Source organism: Xenopus laevis, chromosome 6L, assembly GCF_017654675.1.
Source record: "Xenopus laevis strain J_2021 chromosome 6L, Xenopus_laevis_v10.1, whole genome shotgun sequence".
Lineage (NCBI taxonomy): Eukaryota > Metazoa > Chordata > Amphibia > Anura > Pipidae > Xenopus > Xenopus laevis.
Window position 1 is genome coordinate 49,541,397 of NC_054381.1, and position 20,215 is coordinate 49,561,611.

Below are 20,215 nucleotides of genomic sequence, written 5' to 3' on the forward strand. Positions count from 1 at the left end.
ATACTTACCTGATCTGATACACGTTGACCAAGCGGGATTTGTGCCTAAGAGGGAGGCAAAAGACAATATAGCTAAAACCATTTCGCTAATACAATATGCTAAAATATTAAAAATTCCAACATGCTTACTCACGACTGATGCTGAAAAAGCATTTGACAGGATATCATGGACATTTTTGGAAAGGACACTGATAAACTTTGGGTTTGGGGAACAATTTAGAAATCGAATCTTAGCCTTATATGATAAACCCTCGGCTAAAATAAAAGTCAATGGCATTTTGTCTCAGAGGATCTCGATACATAATGGGACGAGGCAGGGATGCCCGCTGTCCCCGTCATTGTTTTTATTGGTTATGGAAATACTCCTTGCACATATTAGGAACAATCCAGACATTTCAGGTATACGGGTAAAAGGGAAGGAATATAAATGTGCCGCATTTGCGGACGATCTATTGCTTTATGTAACCAATCCAGGTATTACATTACCAAATATAATGAGATTATTAAAGAGATTTGGGGAACTATCTAACTTTAAAATTAACTACTCAAAATCTGAGTTAATGAATATTAATGAGAAGGAAGACATAGTTACAGCAATAAAAGACAACTTCCCTTTTAAATGGGCGACCTCCACTATTAAGTACTTGGGGGTAAACTTAAGAGGGGATGTAGAAAGAGTCTATCAAGATAACTATATATCATTACTATCCTCCATTCAAAAAACAATTGACAAATGGAAGAACATTAAGATATCATGGTCTGGGAGAATTCAAGCGATTAAGATGGTGGTCATGCCTAAAGCTTTATATCTACTACAAGTTCTTCCCATAGATATCCCTCGGATGTTCTTTAACACATTAAGATCGATTCTTATTAGATTTATTTGGGGAGGGAAAACAGCAAGGCTTAGTTTTAAGCAATTAACCCAAATAAAAGAAAAAGGAGGGATGGGAGTACCAGATCCCTATTTATATTGTTTAGCAGTACATCTGGTGAGAATGTGGAATTGGACTAGGAAGGTAGGAAGAAAAGAATGGTGTGAGTTAGAAGAAGGCTGGTGCCCCTACCCGTTAGAAAACTCGTTATGGGATGAGAAGTGGGCAGTCCATAAGGCGATGAGACAACACCCGACAATTAAAGCAACCTTAAAAATATGGCATAAGAACAAAGTTATATCGAATTTGACGAAAGCTCCTTATGTGCTACAACCCCTAAGAAACAACCCAAATTTCCCACCGGGAATGGAAAAAGGTGTATTTACAGCCTGGGAGAAGTGGGATGAAAGACCTACGAGGATAAAAGATCTGATTAAAAGGGGAAAAATGAGCCCATTAGAAGACCTACAAAAGAGGTGGGGGAAACACCCAAGAGATATCTGGGGATATTACCAATTACAATATTTTATAAAAATGAAAAAAGAAAGGGAATGGGACAGACCCCTTACAGAGTGGGAGGAGATACTTAACCAGAATAAAGAACTGACTAAACCTTTATCTAAAATTTATAAGATTGTATTGAACACAGAGGAATTTAAATTCCCAAGTTTTTGCCACTCATGGGAAAGGGAACTGGGATATAAATTCTCAGAACAGGAATGGAGTAAGATCTTCAAGCATGGGAATAAGATGACAAGGGCCGAGAGAATTAGAGAAGCAGTATACAAAATGGTGACAAGATGGCACTATACTCCAGTTAAACTTCATAAGAGGCATCCACAGACTCCCAATGTATGTTGGAGATGTTACAAAGAAGCGGGCTCACACATTCACATTTGGTTAACTTGTCCAAGTTTGAAAGATTTTTGGACTCAGGTATTAGAAAGCATTTATAATATAACTTCTATAAAACTGGAGGTTACCGATTACGCGATAATACTGCTGAATGTATTTCCTGGAAAAAATAAGATGTTAGAGGACCCACTTACTTTTCACCTAATGCAAGCAGCCAAGGTCTTGATTCCTAGGAATTGGAAGAATAAAGAGGCGCCGACATATAACAATTGGGTAAATTCTGTGGAAGAAATAAGAACATTAGAGGAATTAACATATATTTATCACAATAATAGTGGCATGTACTGGAAAATATGGTATCCATGGCATAGGTTTATGGGAGAAATGGCTAAGCCCGGTATTGGGATCTCAAATATAGCATAAGGCGGTGCAAAGTATCCCCCCCTTACCCCTTTTTTTTCTGTATCCCTTTGTTTGTTTTTATTTTTCTGTTTTTCTGGATATTGTTTGTACTATGTATTTACTTTGTATGTTTTGTTCGGTGGTCTTTTTTTTTGGAAAAATTTGATTAAATAAAGAAATTTAAAAAATAAAAAAAAATATTGGTTGACTTATCTCCCACCATACACACACCGAATATCATACGACAATTTATTTTGCACAATATTATCGGTGCGTCTATGGCCACCTTACGGGTGTTCTCCAGCATCAGGGGCGGAACTACCGGGGGAGCAGGGGGTGCGAGTGGGCCAGGGCCCACACCCCCTCAGGGCCCCCCGGCAGTCCGCGTGCTGCGCATATCCCGGCCAGTTCCGGGTTTACGGAGGGGGGCGGGGGGCCCGGCTGTGCGTTCTGCGCCAGGGCCCGCCCCCCTCTAGTTCCGTTTCTGTTCAGCATCCCCTAGTACAAGGGTGGGAAGGAACGTTAGAAAAGAAAGACACATTTTAGTAATAGGGAATTCTTTATTAGAAAGGTGGATAGGGTAATCAGTCTCGAGGACCCTACATGGCACACTGACACTTGTTTGCCTGCTGCTTTTTATTACGCATCCTCCTATGCAGGCCCTCTCCTATTCATATTCCAGTCTCTTATTTAAATAAATGCCTGATTGCTATGGTAATTTGGACCCTAGCAACCAGAATGCAAAAATTGTAAACCAGAGAGTACAGGCACAAGATGGCAATGTGCCACAGACTCCACACACTCCTTGGTGGAAGGAAGTCAGATGTGAAGCCCATTATAAGTGCAGGGTTTAGTAAGGGGCAGCTATATCCTGTCATAGGTCTCTCTAGGAGAGATTACCAGGTTTACTGTTACCTAGATAAGCAGCTCTTGACTCCACCAAAGACTTTTAACAGGGGTTATATCTCCATTGGCATTGTTGCCTAGAAAGGGAAGGGAGTGTAGGAATAAGGGACTACATAATTACCCACCTGGGTTCCCCTTAAAGAAAAGTCCGTGAGGAAGAAGAATAATTCTCGGTGGACTGAATAATATCCCTCTGTCAAGTTCTATTGGAGAGAATTTTCTGCTCGCAGTGAGTATGTACTGGATACTCGATGATGTGCCCTGTGTTGTTACAATATCCTCCTTTATGTACTGTTCCTAATAAATTATTTCTGGTTAATGTTGTAAGAACCACTAGCGCCCATTCTTTGATAATATTACAGAATAGAGTTGCATTGCACCCTGCCTCCACATTGTTGCGAGTGCCCACACCTGAGAATAATATGTATCATCTGAAGTAAACAAATTGGTAAATCTGATTAAGTAAAGGTGCTGCTCCATTCACTAAAGCAGTATAACAGTGTGTGCAGCATGTTTGTGATGCCATGTACTGTAAATACAGATTTACTAGTGGTTCTGATAGATATAATTTAGATAACGGACATTTTAGATCTAGGCATCAATATATCACTGTCATTATCAACAGCTTTTCTGCTGTGGGTTTGGCAAGTTAGTTATCCACCCATTATCTACTTAGACAACTATGCTGATTTGTGTGGATTTGTTAGAGATTATATTCTGCTATACTTATTATTTAATCTTCTAGGGGGGTTCAGGCAAGGTATTGAAGTATTCTAACTTATGCAGCAAGCACTGCTTTTTAGAGAAAACACAAAAACAACACAGCATATCAAGGATGGAGGAATGGCATCCCAGGCAATCTGGGGAACCCAGTCCATGTCCGCTGGACTCCCCATGACTGTGGGGTCTGCTGTATGGTAGTTACTCCACTGATTCTGTGGTTTAGGATTTCATAGGAATTCTATTGAAGAAATGTGCAGTTTTTTTTCTATTCTCTTCGAAACAGGCTCTTAAAGGGGACCCGTCACCCAAAAAAGATATTCAAAATCCTATTTTATCACATTAGTCAAGCAAAATGAACTTTAATTACACTATAATTATAAACTATAAACTATTTGAATCCTGTTTCCTTCAGTCTGGAAATTCGTAATTATAGCAAGCAGGCAGGAGCCATTTTGTGGACACTGTTTTTAAGACAAGCCTTGAATCATCTCAAAATCTTGTTTGTGCACCAGAATGGGGGACCCAATGTCTATTCCCATGCCCTGACTACACAATTAAACGGTGAAGAGTACGGGGGAATGTGTGGAGAGCAGTGACATCTAGGAAGTGCTGAATGGAAAGTGAAAGTAATTGTCTGCCCTGCCCCTATGCCTAAGGCATAGAGGAGGGGCAGACAATATTTGATTGACAGCTGGGATTTTTAAATGAGCTTACAACAGCTATGAATGCTTTAATAAAAAAATAGAAATTGGATTTCATGTTTAATTTGAAAAGGACTTTTTTTATACAGATTTTTGTGTCTGGGTGACGGGTCCACTTTAATAACTTTAGGTAGGACATTGAAAAATAAAGGGCAACCAGTATGAATTATGAATTTAATGTAACCATTGATCAACCTGTTATTTCAAATATTTTCAATATTTCAACTCTAAAATGCCCAGCATATTCAATGTCATATACATGTTAAAACAGTATTAAAACAGTATTAAAATGGCAGCTCCATTTCAGGACTTTTTGAACTGCTTAAATATAACATATGCATTGATTGCCTTTGTATTGAACAGACTATCAACTACAAGCACATTGCACACATAGAATGCTATTCTGTACATTTAGGGGTTTATTTACTCAACCACGACTTTTTCTGGTATGGTACTGTATTTTGGGCAAAAACTTCAAAAACCTCAAATTTTTCCAGATTCATTTCGAAGCTGCAAAAAATCGGAATAATAAAATCCAGCATCTCAAACCTGCCGGGGTCATGTAGAAGTCAATGGGAGATGTTTCATATTGTGGTCTGCGCTGGGTTTTCGAATAAGGCAATAACACGAAAAAATCGAGCGATTCGGGCGTCTAATCTGAAAAATTCATGCAATTCGGGTTTTCGTAAAATTTTATCAGGTTTTTTCCTGGCTTGACTTTTTTGAGTTATTTTATTGATAAATAAAATAAAATTATGGATGGGAGTTTGGTTGAGCTTGGTTTAATAAACATATGAGATGAATTTGCGTTTTGGTAGATAACCCCCTTAGACATGAGCTTGGGTGCCCTTTTCTAGCTATCCCCTTGTAACCACTGTATCACGCTGTGTAAAAAGTGGAGTGAAGTATTACCGGTGATGTTACTCAGAGCAATAATCCGCAATTAGATTTCAACAGTTACAACACAAAACAAATATCTGATCACCAGTAATGAACCACTCCACTTTTTACACAGCATCATAAAAAGACCCCTCTATATGCAAATAAAATATTTCTACTCCTTACACCTCTATTAAAAATAGTGGAAAATTAATCAGATATTGTTCTACTGTCTGAAAGTTTCACATTTACCTCTCCAAAGATAAGCAATAATGTAACTTCAGCAGAAAGTGTAATTCTAGGCAAGTTTCCAATATATCGTAACATTATTTTATGATTTTATGATGTGAAAGGTATTTGTAAATGTACAAGCTGCTGAAAGCTGTATCTGTCCTCAGCCCGTAGCTATTTCCTTCATCTGCTTGTCTGACTATAGAAACAGTATATCAAAAATTAACTTTCCTCCAGTCAAGACTCCAGATCCCACAGTCCTTTTCAGGACTGAAGAACATGCAAGGAATTGTGGGAACTGGAGTCTTGGCTGGCAGGGAGCTGACTTTGGATACAATATCATACCTCCCAACTGTCCCGCTTTGAGTGGGACAGTCACACCTTTTACAGCTCAACCCGCAGTCCCGGCTTGTTACTGAAATATCCCGACTTTTTCATTGCTCTCCTGCATTGAACAGCCAGAAAAGGATACAGTGTTTCTAACTTAATTGGCTTTTTGACAGATAGCCCAGAATAGTCACCAGGTGAACTAAGATACATTTGTAACAATTTTGATATAAGCAAATAAGTAATTGTAACAATAAAAGATAACAGGTCTCTTGGGAGAACTTAGACTCACAGCCTAAAGGGCAATTCACCTTCATTAGCAAAACTGTAATAACTGAAAAAAACATAGAAATGTGTTCAAACGTTCATAACCTGGCAAATTTTATAAAATTGACATGGTAATTAGGGGGTGTGGACACAAAAATGAGCAAGGTCAAATAAATTTGCCATTGTGCGCGGCAAATCTTTTTGTCCCTCCATATATTTTCCAAATGTTGGGAGATATGCAATATTATAGTATGAGTAGCTAGGGAAAACAGTGGAGTGAGTAGTAAGAAATAGACAGATACTTCCAATAGCTACTTCACATATAAATAAAACTGATGCCAAATAATTTATATTGTAAGGTTGCTTTTAAATTTTATTTATTATGGACATAATAAATAAATAATAGTATATATATGTGGACCCCTTTTTAAAAACTGGATTTAAAAACCTTAAATAATTAAAATTATTGGCCTACTTCTTTTGCCTCTTTCCTGACATTGGCTGGTTACTAGTGTAAATTGGACCCTAGCAACCAGTTAGATACTGACAAACTAAATGAAAAAAGCTAAACCAATTTATTGTGGTATAGTAAATCCACCAAAATGCAGTTACACATTTGCTAAAATGGAAGTTTATCTATAAAACTGAGACACAGTTGTGGCTCATTTATCAACACTGGGCAAATTTGCCCATGGGCTGTTACCTATAGCAACCAATCAGTGATTAGCTTTATAAAGCCAGCTGCAAGAAGAACAATGAATGCAGCAATCTGATTGGTTGCTATAGGAAACAGCCCATGGGCAAATTTGCCCTGTGTTAATAAATGAGCCCCGTAGACTTTTACTTTGCTATAGGGACCATGCTGCTTAAACATCCTAAAGCAAAATTCAGCCTTCTGCATCTAAAACATCTTCTGAGATTCTATAAATATTTGTATTGGTTGTGCGAAATCAGAATCTTGGTGTCATTTCAATGGGAAAAGACAGGCCGCTTTCATGGTAACTGGATATAAGAAAATCTAGTTGCTTGCTCTATTACTCTGGACATGGTCTGCTGCCCAACAGCCTTGAAAAGAAATGGTCACAGAGAAGTTGACAGAATGAAGCAGAGAGAACTTTGGCAGTGCAGAAAAACAGCTTTTCACTATGACTCATATACAGATGCTGTTAGATGGGAAATGGGGATTGCCACTTGAGATTTCTGAATTTAGCTACTCTTTTTCAATGTCTTAGATTCATTTGTTTTCAGTGGGAAAATGCCTAATTTCTTTTCAAGCAAATTGGCTTTAAAAGAGAAATGCTAATATTCTGACTCATCAGAGTGAACTTAATTGCAGAGTTGTAATACAGGCAGCACCTTACTGTAAACCTGAAATGCACACATGCAAAATTAATACAAATAATAAACATACATAATAGCCAAGAATATCCTGTAAATTATATGCTTAGTGATGTCATCAGTAATATCTGTCACATGACTCTTTGAAATTTGTATATTATTATAAATAAAGTATTATTATTACTTGTATTTATATAGCGCCAACGTATTTTGCAGCGCTGTAAAGTAAATGTGTTTATACAACTAAATCACATGAATTACATACTTAGAACATATGGAGTTACATACATCATAACCAATACCAGTACAAAAGGTGAGGAATGCCCTGTGCAAAAGAGCTTACAATCTAAAGGGAAGGGTATAAGACACAAGGTGTGGAATTGGGCAAGATCAGAATGAAGTGGGTGAGAGATGTAGTACTGTGTGTGGTATTGCATTTGGTAGTTAAAGGGGGAACTCCACAAAAACATAACTTAAGCTTTTTGAAAAGTAAATATAATTTCAAGCAACTTTGCAATATACATCAATTAAAAAATATGCAGATATTAGGGATTTCTGTGTTATGTTGGCCTCTTTAAGCAGAGTAAAGGTAGGCTTCTCTAAATAAGGGCATTTTAAGACATCTTTTGAAAGCAGAAAGGTTAGGGGAAAGTTGGACAGACCACGAGAGAGGAGGGGAGAAAATAAGTAGTTACTGTATATCCCATTAAGTCCTATCCTATTTGGTTAGTGTATATCATTATAAAAAACAACACTGACACATTTTAATCATCCAGTGATGAGTGATCATTTTGCAGAAACTGACTGTGTGTAAATAATTCTGCCCTAGAATGTACCGTATTGGAACCAGTAAATTCACAACTGGATCATATGCTTAGCGTTTGATCAGTGTTTTCTTGTTTTTTGTTAATGCGCATTTATTTCTTATCCTGTATTTTATTTTTGTTTACAAAATGGCACTTTGAGGCTATACAATATATATATATTAAACATTACAAGTACAGCTGTCAGTGGCAGCCAATCAGCAATTAGATTCAAACAGACTGCTACATGGTGAAAAGTAAAAACCTGATTGGTTGCTTCTTCAACTGCACTTATATTTAATCAGCTCTTGAAATTGTTGATTAGACTGTATATGTAGACCATAAAGAGGGGATGTAAAATGAGTATTTAATGTTTTATAAACATTACTATTTAAAGAAAAAAATACAAATCACTCTTTCCTTTAGATGCATTACTTTGAGTTTGGGTTGTATCTGCACCCCATTTATTTTTTTTTAACATCTGCCTACATTCAATGTTGATTGCAAGTCTGTATTCACTGCTTTATAAATCTGCCTAGCTGCTGGGTATATATTCCAGCTAAACAAAAGCATGGTATAGGGCAATCACTGTGGCAAACTATTTTCAGCTTACTGAATGTGTCCAATGGAATTTTAATGCCTTTTTTTGAAGAAAAGTCAGAGAAATGGTTTCTGTCATACATTTCAAGAAAAGACTGAAAAAAGCAGCAAGTTTTCAGGTGGTTCCAAAATGTTTTTCTCAGACTAAAAAAAGATCAGTTTACGCTTTGTAGAAAATAATTGAATGAATTTGTAATCCTTGGCAACCTGCTCTTCATGTATTTGCTTTGACACATTTGGCCTTTCAAGCCAAGCTCTGGGAAAATAAATGAGCTGAACACTGTCCCAGCCTGTTACATGCAAAGTCATTTTTTTAACCTAATTTCTAATTATAGAAGCTGTCACAAAAAGTAATATGAATCCCAGTTTTTCATTATACGTAAACTTTTGGAGACTTCCATAAAAAGTGTCTATTACCATTGTTGAAATAGAGAGGCTGTCTTATTAAAAGCGGATTCAATTGTAAGAGCTCGACAAAGACTAATGTATAAAGCACTATTGTTATCCTTTTCCTAGAGTCAGAATAGCCAGCGTTACTTCTTTAGCACAAGAACAATTTTTTTTTTCCCTGGACAGAATGGGGCCCAGCTTCATGGGCGTAACTACAGAGGAAGCAGACCCTGTGGCTGCAGGGGAGCCCAGGATGTATAGGGGTCCCATGAAGCCCTAATTAATGAGCAATTTCAATATATATTGTTATATTTAAATGTATTTGTTGTGGAGCCCAGTAACATCTAGTTATGTCACTGCCCGGCTTTCTTGTTGCTGAAAGGAAGCATGTAAGGCACATGCTCCATGTGTTTGATTTAGGGATGTGTGGGACGGCCCGATACCCGCTGGTTGGGCGGGTTCAGACGTACCTCGCACTCTTCCTCTCGGCTTCCGACTTTCGAGTTTGTCTTTTATAGATGCTGCGCCTGCTCGCCCCATCCCTTTGGTGATGTCATCAGCGGGGCGGGACGGCACGGGTCTATAAAAGCAACACTGAAGTCAGATGCAGGCAGGCGCGGGCCAAGGGAGGGCGGGTTAGTGTCGGGTGCGGGTCAGGGAAATCGCTACCCACACATCACTAGTTTGATTGATTTGTATACATGAGAAATTTGCTCAACTATGTACAGGTGTCTACCAAGATGACTAAATGATACAAAGTATACTGATGCTACCACATATGATTCATTCACATCACACATTTATATAAAAAAAATAACCTAGACTTTTAAGAGTGAGAGTGAGGTTGTTGAGCAATAATTGTTGGGTAGGAGCTCAACATGGAAGACTGCTTTGACTGCTGGGGTCTTATAAAGACCAACATTTGAGCTAACTGTAAGTACGATGTAGAGAGCGATAGTCTGAGACAATTTGCAATCGGTTTTCAATTTTTATTATTTGTGTTTTTTTTTATTCAGCAGCTCTACAGTTTCAGCAATCTGGTTGCCAGAGTCCACATTAGCCTAGCAAACATGCATTCATTTGAATAAGAGACTGGAATATGAATAGGAGAGGCCCTAAATAGAAAGATGAGTAATTATAAGTAGCAATAACTGTAGATGTGTAGCTTTACAGAGCAGTTGTTTTTAGATGGGGTCAGTGAACCCCATTTGAAAGCTGCAAAGAGTCAGAAGAAGAAGGCAAATAATTCAAAAAGAAAAAAATGAAGACCAATTGAAAGGTTGCTTAGAATTAGCTATTCTATACCATACTAAGTTAATGTAAAAGTGAACCACCCCCTTAAGGTTTACTTGTCATGGAGACCTAAGGGAAAATATAATAATTTAGGAGCTACTAGGGAAGGAGAGCAAAACAGACACCTAACCATAAAGTTAGATCCAGTTTTTCCCATAGACTTCAATAGAGTTTTCATGTTAGAAACAGTGAAATAAGTTTCCTGAATTGAATTGCATCTCAGAATGAATCTCGTCCATGTGATAAACTGTTTTCTCAATGAATCTGGCCCATTATCTTTGAAAATTCTTGATTACAATAGGTTCTACACAGTGGCAGAGTAATGACATGTGATGCCTCTAGGCTACATCCACACAGGCCCCCTTCTAGGCTACTGCTGGGTGTACCCTCTATGCCAGGTCAGGTTCAGAGTAACGTCACTGGATCTGCACATATCTGGACACATGCCTTGCCTGCTGTCTTATCTGAGCAGATGTGCCCAACCAGACCCAGTAGTGCAAATAAAAATAAATATTTAATGAAAAGAAAATAGAAATAATCTGCCCCTGATTCTAAATTAAAATTAGCGATGTAACTGGTGTCAGACCAACAAAAATCTTCAGAGGGGCCCGACACACACAACCAACCCCTACATGAAAAACCAACATTCACCCTACTATCCACGCACTTCTGACTTCCCACCACTCTCAGGTTAGAGAACGGCTACCTCTATTGTATTTCTATACACTAGAGGGAGCAGTCCTGTGATCTGCCCCCCCCTGTCTTCTGGTTCCTCCCACTGGGTCTGCTTCCTCTTTAGTTACACCAATGAAAAGGATAGTTAATATATTGGTTGACTGGATAATAAACTCTTATAACAGCTGGTAGAAAATCTTATAGTTAGGCTTCTATCAACAGCATCTGTGCATAACGTTACCAGGTCACCCAAGTTTTTCCAATACTACTACAGAAACTCTGCAGTTCCGTGCCTGTAATTAAGGGGTAGATTTACCAAGGGTTGAGGTGAATTCGAGGGAATTTCCGAAGTAAAAAAATTCGAAATTCTAAGTAATTTTTTGGTACTTGACCATCGAATAGGATACTACGACTTCTACTTCGAATTCGATTTGAAGTAAAATAGTTCAAATATTCAACCATTCGATAATCGAAGAATCTTAGGTCCGGACTGAGAATTAAAATAGGCCCTGGCATTTCTGGTACACAGAGGCCCAATCAGCCCACATAGAGGCCCAAACAGCCTCCACCAGCCCACTAAATACTGACTTTCTATGGGACCTTATAGCAGCCCCTCTGGCATTTGCCAGAACCCACAGATTGCCAGTCCGGGCCCGATCGAAGTACCGTCTCTTTAAAAAAACTTCGACTTCAATACTTTGCCAAATTAAACCTGCCGAAGTGCTTTGTTAGCCTATGGGGACCTTTTACTAAAGCAGTTTTCTAGGTTTTTTGAAGAAGAAGAAAAATCGTTCGATCGATCGCTGAAATCCTTCGAATCGTTTCTTCGATTTTCAATTTTACTTTGACTGCAAATGGCCAAATTCTATGGAAAAAAACGTCGACTTCGATATTCGAAGTCGAAGTAATTCAATTCGATGGTCGAATTTCGAAGTATTTTCAACTTCGAAATTCGACCCTTGATAAATCTGCCCCTAAGTGTCACTGTTAGTATAATCCAAGGTGAAACAATCAGTATAAAAGTGCTCATTAAATTTGTACTCATTTTCACTACAGCTGGTAGTCTTAAATAGTATGTTTAATTATATTCACTAATCCCTTGAGTTGAACTCACAATTTAAGGTCCATATCTCACACTAGGGCAGACACTGCCTTGGCTGTCATTAAACCTAGGACCCCAAAACTACAAGGCAGTGTTGTTAATAATACCAACCTTCTTGGCTACCATGACTAAGCAGTTTTCATAGTCATTAAGTAAACACAGAAAGAACTGTATTAAAGGAATAATAATGATAAGATTTTTGCAGTTATTTGCTGACATGTTCCTGCTGTGGGAACTATAATTACAGGCAAGCTGTTCCCAATACTGGAAGATTAACTGCTGCAGATGGAAATTCTCTCACGATTACAAAACTCTGTTTTGGAAACTGGCTTCACAATCTTGACTCCATAATCCTTTTAGTGTATTAAGCTTTATACTTTATGTTTTTCGTACCCAAGGTTCACACTTCTTCGTGAAACTGTTATACAAGGGAAACAACACATTTATTCATTTTCTGTCAAAGTTTATGCATGAAACTTGTGCTGATCACAATAATAATTCAGGTATGGGATCTGTTATGCAGAAAACTCTTATCCAGAAAATTCTGAATTACGGGAGGGTAATCTCCCATAGACTCCCTTTTAAGCAAATAATTCTAATGAATCCCTTATACTCTGTAATAATAAAACAGTACCTTGTATTTAATTCCAACTAAGATATAATTCATCCTTATTGGAGGCAAAAAATCCAATTGGGTTTAATCAATTGTCTTTTTTACTAGACTTAAAGGGGTGGTTCAACTTTACACTAACTTTAAGGTTTATTTATTAAAGTCTGGATGTCAAAAACTCGAAAAAATTCAAGTTTTTCTTTACTATAAAATCCGAATTTTTAGTGGTAAAAAAAAAAAATAGAATATTTCAAGATTTATTATACCCCGAGGATGGAAAAAGTCCAAATCCAAAAATCCAGAATCTCAGACCTGCCGAGGTTGTTATCAATCAGTGGGACAGGTTCTATTTGGAAGTTTCTGGGGTTTTTGGACTTTTTGGGAAAAAATTGGAAAAATTTGTATGATTCGGGAAAAAACTCTGGAAAAAATGTACGATTTGGGTTTTCACTCGGTTTTATCGAGTTGATCCCCGATCTGAGTAAAGCATACTTTTTAAATAATAAATAAGGTCACATTGTGGATTCTAGTTTGGTTGGACTTTTTTATTTTAAAAATCAGAAAAAAATGGATTTTGATAAATCCCCTAAGTGTTATAGAATGACCAGTTCTAAGCAACTTTCCTATTGGCCTTTATTTTTTATAAATTTTGAATTATTTGCCTTCTTCTAATTCTTTCAATCTTTTAAATTGGGGTCACTGACCCCATCAAAAACCAAATGCTCTGTTAGGCTACAAATTCATTGTGATTGGTACCTTTTGTTACTCATATTTCTATTCAGGCCCTCTATTATTTATATTCCAGTCTTTTGTTCAAATCATTGCATGGTTGCTAGGGTATTGTGGACCCTAACAACCAGACTGCTATGGGCTGCTGAATAGAAAGCTAAATTATTCAAAAACCACAAATAATAAAAAAAGAAAACCAATTGTAAACTGTCTCAGAATATCATTCTCTACAACATACTAAAAGTTCATTCAAAGGTGAACAACCCTGTTAAAGTAAGGAGATCCAAATTACGGAAAGACCCATTATAATAGTTCCCATACATGTCTTTTTATCTACATGTATTTACATAGCGTCAACATATTGCGTAGCAATATTTTTCTTTTCTTTCAAAGTTTATTATTGTTTTACTTTCACACTTTAGTTAGCTGAGTTACTTTTAGGGCTCTTACACATGAGCGTTTTTACCTGCACTCCCCTGCGTTCTGTTTTTCGGCATTCAGCCGCAGGGGAGCGCAGGAATAGACGCATTTCATTATTTCAAATGGGGCTGTACTCACACAGGCGCGTGTAGGCGCCGAACGCAGGAAAAATGCAGCATGTTGCGTCTCAACCTGCGTTCGGCGCCTACATGCGCCTGTGTGAGTACAGCCCCATTTGAAATAATGAAATGCGTCTATTCCTGCGCTCCCCTGCGGCTGAACACCGAAAAACGGAACGCAGGGGAGCGCAGGTAAAAACGCTCATGTGTAAAAGCCCTTAGTAGAGATAACGAGGTCTGTATAAACAGCACAATCCCTTTACTCCTTTGTAGTGATGGGCGAATTTATTTGGCAGGAGCGAATTCGCGATGAATTCCTGCGATTCCCCGCTGGCGAATAAATTTGCGAAACCGCTGCGAAAATTCGCCGGTGTCAAAAAAAATGGTCGCCCGGCCCCATTTCGTGAATTTTTCGCTGTTTCACGAATTTTGTGGGAAATTCGCAAATTTTTCGTCGAAGTGAAACGCCCCAAATTCGCCCATCACTACTCCTTTGTTGTAACTATTTTGCCTTACAGATGTCATTGATACATGGTAATTATCTGTGCAATGGTAATTTTAAGTAGGGATGCACCAAATTCACTATTTTAGATTCGGTCGAACCCCTGAATCCTTCGCGAATACCGAACCGAATCCTAATTTGCATATGAAAATTAGGGGTGGAAAGGGGAAAACATTTTTTACTTCCTTGTTTTGTCACACGATTTCCCTCCCCACCCCTAATTTGCATATGCGAATTAGGATTCGGTTCGACCAGGCAGACGGATTCAGCCAAATCCGAATGATTTTATTTTAATGGAAACAACTCAAAGATGAATCAATTTAAAATCTGAAGATGCAAATATGACAAGCAAAGAAACTTGAATTTGTCATTCTATGGGTAAGGGCACATACAGGCTTCAGACGGGGAGAACCTGATACATGGATGCAAGCTTGTTGGCTTCTCACCACCTGCAGAGAAAACAGCTCTGTGTGCTTTCATCCTTAATGTCTGAGTAGTAGTTTGCCTAATCTGCAGTGTATGTTCTTTTCTGATCATCCCATATAAAAAGGATGATTTATCTACAGAATTCAATGTCAGTTTAACACAGGGACAAGTTTTGGCAGAGCAAGGTTAAAACTTACTGTAGCTAAAAATGATTATAAAGTGGAATTGTGCGGTTGATTGGGACAAATGGTATCATCTGATTGCTGATTGCAGCAAATAACCGTCTGATTGTAGTGTTCTGAAAGTTCTTATGTCTTCAGTCTGTGATAGTTATTTATAAGTCTGGAAATTACAGAACTACAAAAAGAAAAGTATAGTTGCTTTTTAAATTGTACAAAAACGATAGCATCCATGAAACAATTATTTTCAGGGTATGCTATAAAAGGAGACAGGATTATCAGTTTTAGACCAAAATATCTATGTTTACATTGTTTCATTGTCTCATAACGTTTTAAATAGAGGAGTAAGTAGTACAGATAGTAGATCCGTCATCTGGAAACCTGTTGTCTAGAAAGTTCCAAATTACTGGAAGACCATCTCTTATAGACTCTATTTTATCCAAATAATCCAGATTTTTTTCTAAACTATTTCCTAGGGCGCAGTAATAGGAGGGCGCATCTCTCAGTCTTACTCCCCTTCCCTCCTGAAACCCTCCCCTCCATAGCTCACCCGTCTCCATCGCTCACCCCTCTCCATCGTTCACCCCTCCCTGTCTCTCACCCCTCTCCGTAGCTCATCCCTCTCCATAGTTCATCCCTCTCCGTCGCTCACCCCTCTCCATTGCGTGAAGGGGGCAGGTCTTGCCCGCCAGGTTGCCTAGGGCACCTGTCCGGCCTGGCCCGGCCCTGGGCGGCATGCTGCCCAACCACATCCACACTGATTTGGGAGCACTTAGGATGCACAGGAGAAATTAAACTTTTTTAAAATCCCTAGTGCTCTGATGAAAGCATGTGCATCAATGAAGGGGAGGGGACGGGTCGACGAACAGCATTGGCCTAGGGGCATCGGTTATGTAAATCCGGCCCTGTAGGTAACCCAGTCTGAAGCCAGGTAGGGTGTGATCTGGAGAGACTTTCTATTGCATTTGATAGATAGTCCTGGAAGCTAAGCTTGAAGTTTAATTAGAGATATGATCCTCTATTAGTGGCTCCCGAGCAACATGTTGCTCACCAACCCCTTGGATGTTGCCTCAAGTAGCCTCAAAGTAGGTGAATGCATGGTTTGGAGGCAAGCCAACAAAGCCTCCTGTAGGTTGACAGTCCATATAGGGGCTACCAAAATTATTTGACACCACCTGGAAAATGTTTCTGCTTGCGTTGCTCCCCAAATCTTTTTACATCTGAATGTAGCTCATGGTGGGTAAAAAAGTTTGGTAACCTCCAAATTAGCAATATCTACTGTCCTAGATATTATGGCTTAAAAGCAGATGAAAAACCTCATCATTAATGAGGCTGTGTCTTTGGACCTCAAAATGTAGGCTTTAAGAAAATAAATCAGAAACCCCCTAACTTAAAGGGGTGGTTCACCTTTGAGGTAACTTTTAGTATGTTATACAATGTCCACTTCCTAGCTATTTTGCAATTGGTCTTCATTATTTATATGTTACACTTTTGAGTTATTTGCCTTTTTCTTCTGATTCTTTCCAGCTTTCAAATGGGGGTCACTGACCCCATCTAAAAACAAATGCTCTGTAAGGCTACACATTTTTTGTTGTTGCTTCTTTTTATTACTCATCTTTCTTTTCAGGCCCTCCTAATCATATGCCAGTCTTTTATTCAAATCAGTGAATGTAATATTATATTAATGGCTGCGCACTCTTCTATATAACATATGAAGATTACATTACCTTATTTTAGAGGTGGTGCGTGAGATTAATTTAAATTGACTAGAAATTGATGAAAAAGAATCTCTTTGGTTGTACTCAGTAGATTACTTCATTTAAATAATGTATTAGTTATATATGAATTAATTAGAATATATTATTTGTTGTTTTTTTTATCCTTATACAAAAACGTTCCATATGTTAAGTATTATCAAATTTCATATATATATATATATATATATATACATCAATTATGTTATATAATGAATTTCAGATACATGCATAAATTGCTAATATTGTTTTCCCAAAATTAATTTCAATTAGAACTATTATTGCATGTTTGTTAAAAATACGACTTGTAGAGGTAATAGCAAATTGGCACTCAATGTTTCTAAATTAAGGCAATAAACGTAAGTACTTTCATGTCCGCAAATGTCTTTTACTGGCAGTTGTTTGACTTGGGAGTATTTTTATGATATGTAACTTTTTATTTCCGCTCTTGTTGCAATATAATATTTATAGTTGCGAGAACAGACAGTGATACAATGTGTTCCGGAGTTTTATATGCCAAACAGCGCTTCCTTTGTTACAAGCAACGGCTGCTTGTAAATTCCGCATTCATTCATTAGTGAGCACCTTATACTTTACCGTAGAAGAGGAGTAGTCAGCACATCGATTCTCACTTCTCTTTGGAGATGGTGCACGTTCTACAATGGCCACTTACCATTGGCAAAACTGTATAGTAGAAGATTGAACAGCACCAACAACTCTATGGGGCAAATTCACTAAGCGCCGAAGCGCTGAACGCTAGCGTCAATTCGCTAGCATTGGGCATTTTCGTTACTTCGCAAATTCACTAACGAACGCTGGCGTAGATTCGCTAGTGTTACTTCGCACCCTTACGCCTGGCGAATTTTCGCTACGGACGTAACTACGCAAATTACTTACTCGCGCAGTGTACTGAACGCTACCTTTTACGCTAGACTTCCTTCGCCACCTCAGACCAGGCGAAGCGCAATAGAGTAGATAGGGATTGCTTCCAAAAAAGTTCAAATTTTTTCTAAGTCCCAAAAAGCGCTGGCGTGTTTTCTATATTATGGGTGATAGGCTGAAAAAGATCGAAAATTTTTTTGGGGCTCCCCTCCTTCCCCCCTACATTTCCTAACTCATGGCAACTTAACTACACAGTGGGCACATGTGTAGGGCAAAAAAAAATTTTTATTTGATGTTTTGAAGGTTTCCCAGGCATTTGTAGTGATTCTACGTATTCCTCCATTGAAATTTGAATTTGGCGCCGCATGCAAATTAACCTTCGCTAGCGTAACTTCGCTTCACTTAGCGAATCAACGCTAGCGCAACTTCGCAACCTTACGCTACCCCTGTGTGCAACTTCGGATTTTAGTGAATTTGCGGAGCGCTGGCGAAACTACGCCTGGCGAAGTGTGGCGAAGAGCGGCGAAGTTGCGCCTGGCGCAACTACGAATCTTAGTGAATTTGCCCCTTTGAATCGTTAATAAGGCTTCACTATTAAACAGTTTAAACATTTGTTCCTATTAAAATACTCCAAATTTGCTATCTTCATTTAAGCCATTAGGCCAAAGAGTGTTCAACTCGTACATCCACCTTAACTCTTTCCTTAATAACACTTCCCAATACTTAACACATGGAATTTATTAACGTTTTTGTATAAGGATAAAAAAAAAAACCTAAAATAATATTTTCTAATTAATTAATAAATAACTAATAAATTATTTAAATGAAGTAATCTACTGAGTGCAACCAAAGAGATTCTTTTTCATCAATTTCTAGTCAAATCAATGAATGGTTGCTAGGGTAATTCTGACCCTAGCAATCAGACTGCTGAAATTGCAAACTGAAGAGCTGCTGAATAAAAAGCTACAAATAATGAAAAATGAAAGCCAATTGCAAATTGTCTCAAAATATCACACTCTACATCACACTAAAAGTTAAGTTAAAAGTGAACAACCCCTTTAAGCTGTATGAAAAAATGGTATAAAATATGTTAATGCTACTATTCTATTGAAATTAAGCTAACTTAATGAAGCTAAGTATACTTTGAGAGAATACTTAATCATCTGACACTAATGTTCAAAATTACAGTCTAACATAAAGGTCTGTATATTTATTTCATAAATATTTAAAATCTGCAAGAAGTCAGAACAGTTCCCAAGAGTGATAAAGGCCAGAATGTACTTTTCAACAACATCTTAGCTCTTCAGAAGACACTTTCATATCACTTTGCCCTTAAAATGCTTTGTTATCAGGCACAAATATATCTGCACTATGTTTGTTCCAAAGGCTCTTAGAAAATGTGTAGCGCAAAGGGTCTGCTAATTGGCAGTTTAAAACAGTTCAGCTATTATTCTGTAACATTAAAATAAGGAACATTTTTGTTAATTGGACACATTTTTGTTTACTGGAGGATTTTTAAAAAGAAGCAAATGATTGCAGTGATATAATGCACGGACACTGGTAAGGCTACTGTCATTTTCACTAAAAACAAATCAGTGCCCCACACAAGGTAAAAGCAAGGTGGGTAAATCTGAACTGAATACAATGATCACGAAGGGGGTTATTTATCAAAGGTTGAATTTTAGAGCTATGGGAGCTTTTTTAGACCTCAAATAAACTTGAATGAACTCTCAACCCCTAATGGTTACTAATTTAAGAAAAAACTTGAATGTAAAATATTTGAATTAGTGAAGTCAGGGTTAACAACCCGAAAACTCAAATTAATTTAATTTTCCGCTGGAAAAAACTCAAATCGATCTAATCTATCGAGTTTTTGAGCGAAACCCACTGAAAAAAACTTGAACATCATGAAGGCTATTAACATCTTCAAATGGTTCAAGGAACGTCTGCCATTGACTTCTACATGACCTTGATGGCTTTTATATGGTGTATTTCTGGATTCGAGCTATTTCCACGGTCGGGGTATAATAAATCAATAAAAAAAAATAAAAAAATTAAATTCAAGGTTTTTAAAAAAGGCTTGGAAATTAGATTTTTTTTAACTGAAAAATCAATTTTTGACTCAAAAATACCATTGAAAATTAAATTTTTTTTGTGAAAAATACAACTTAACCATTGATAAATCTGCCTCTTAGTGTAACTTTATAGGGATTCTATCACATTATTAC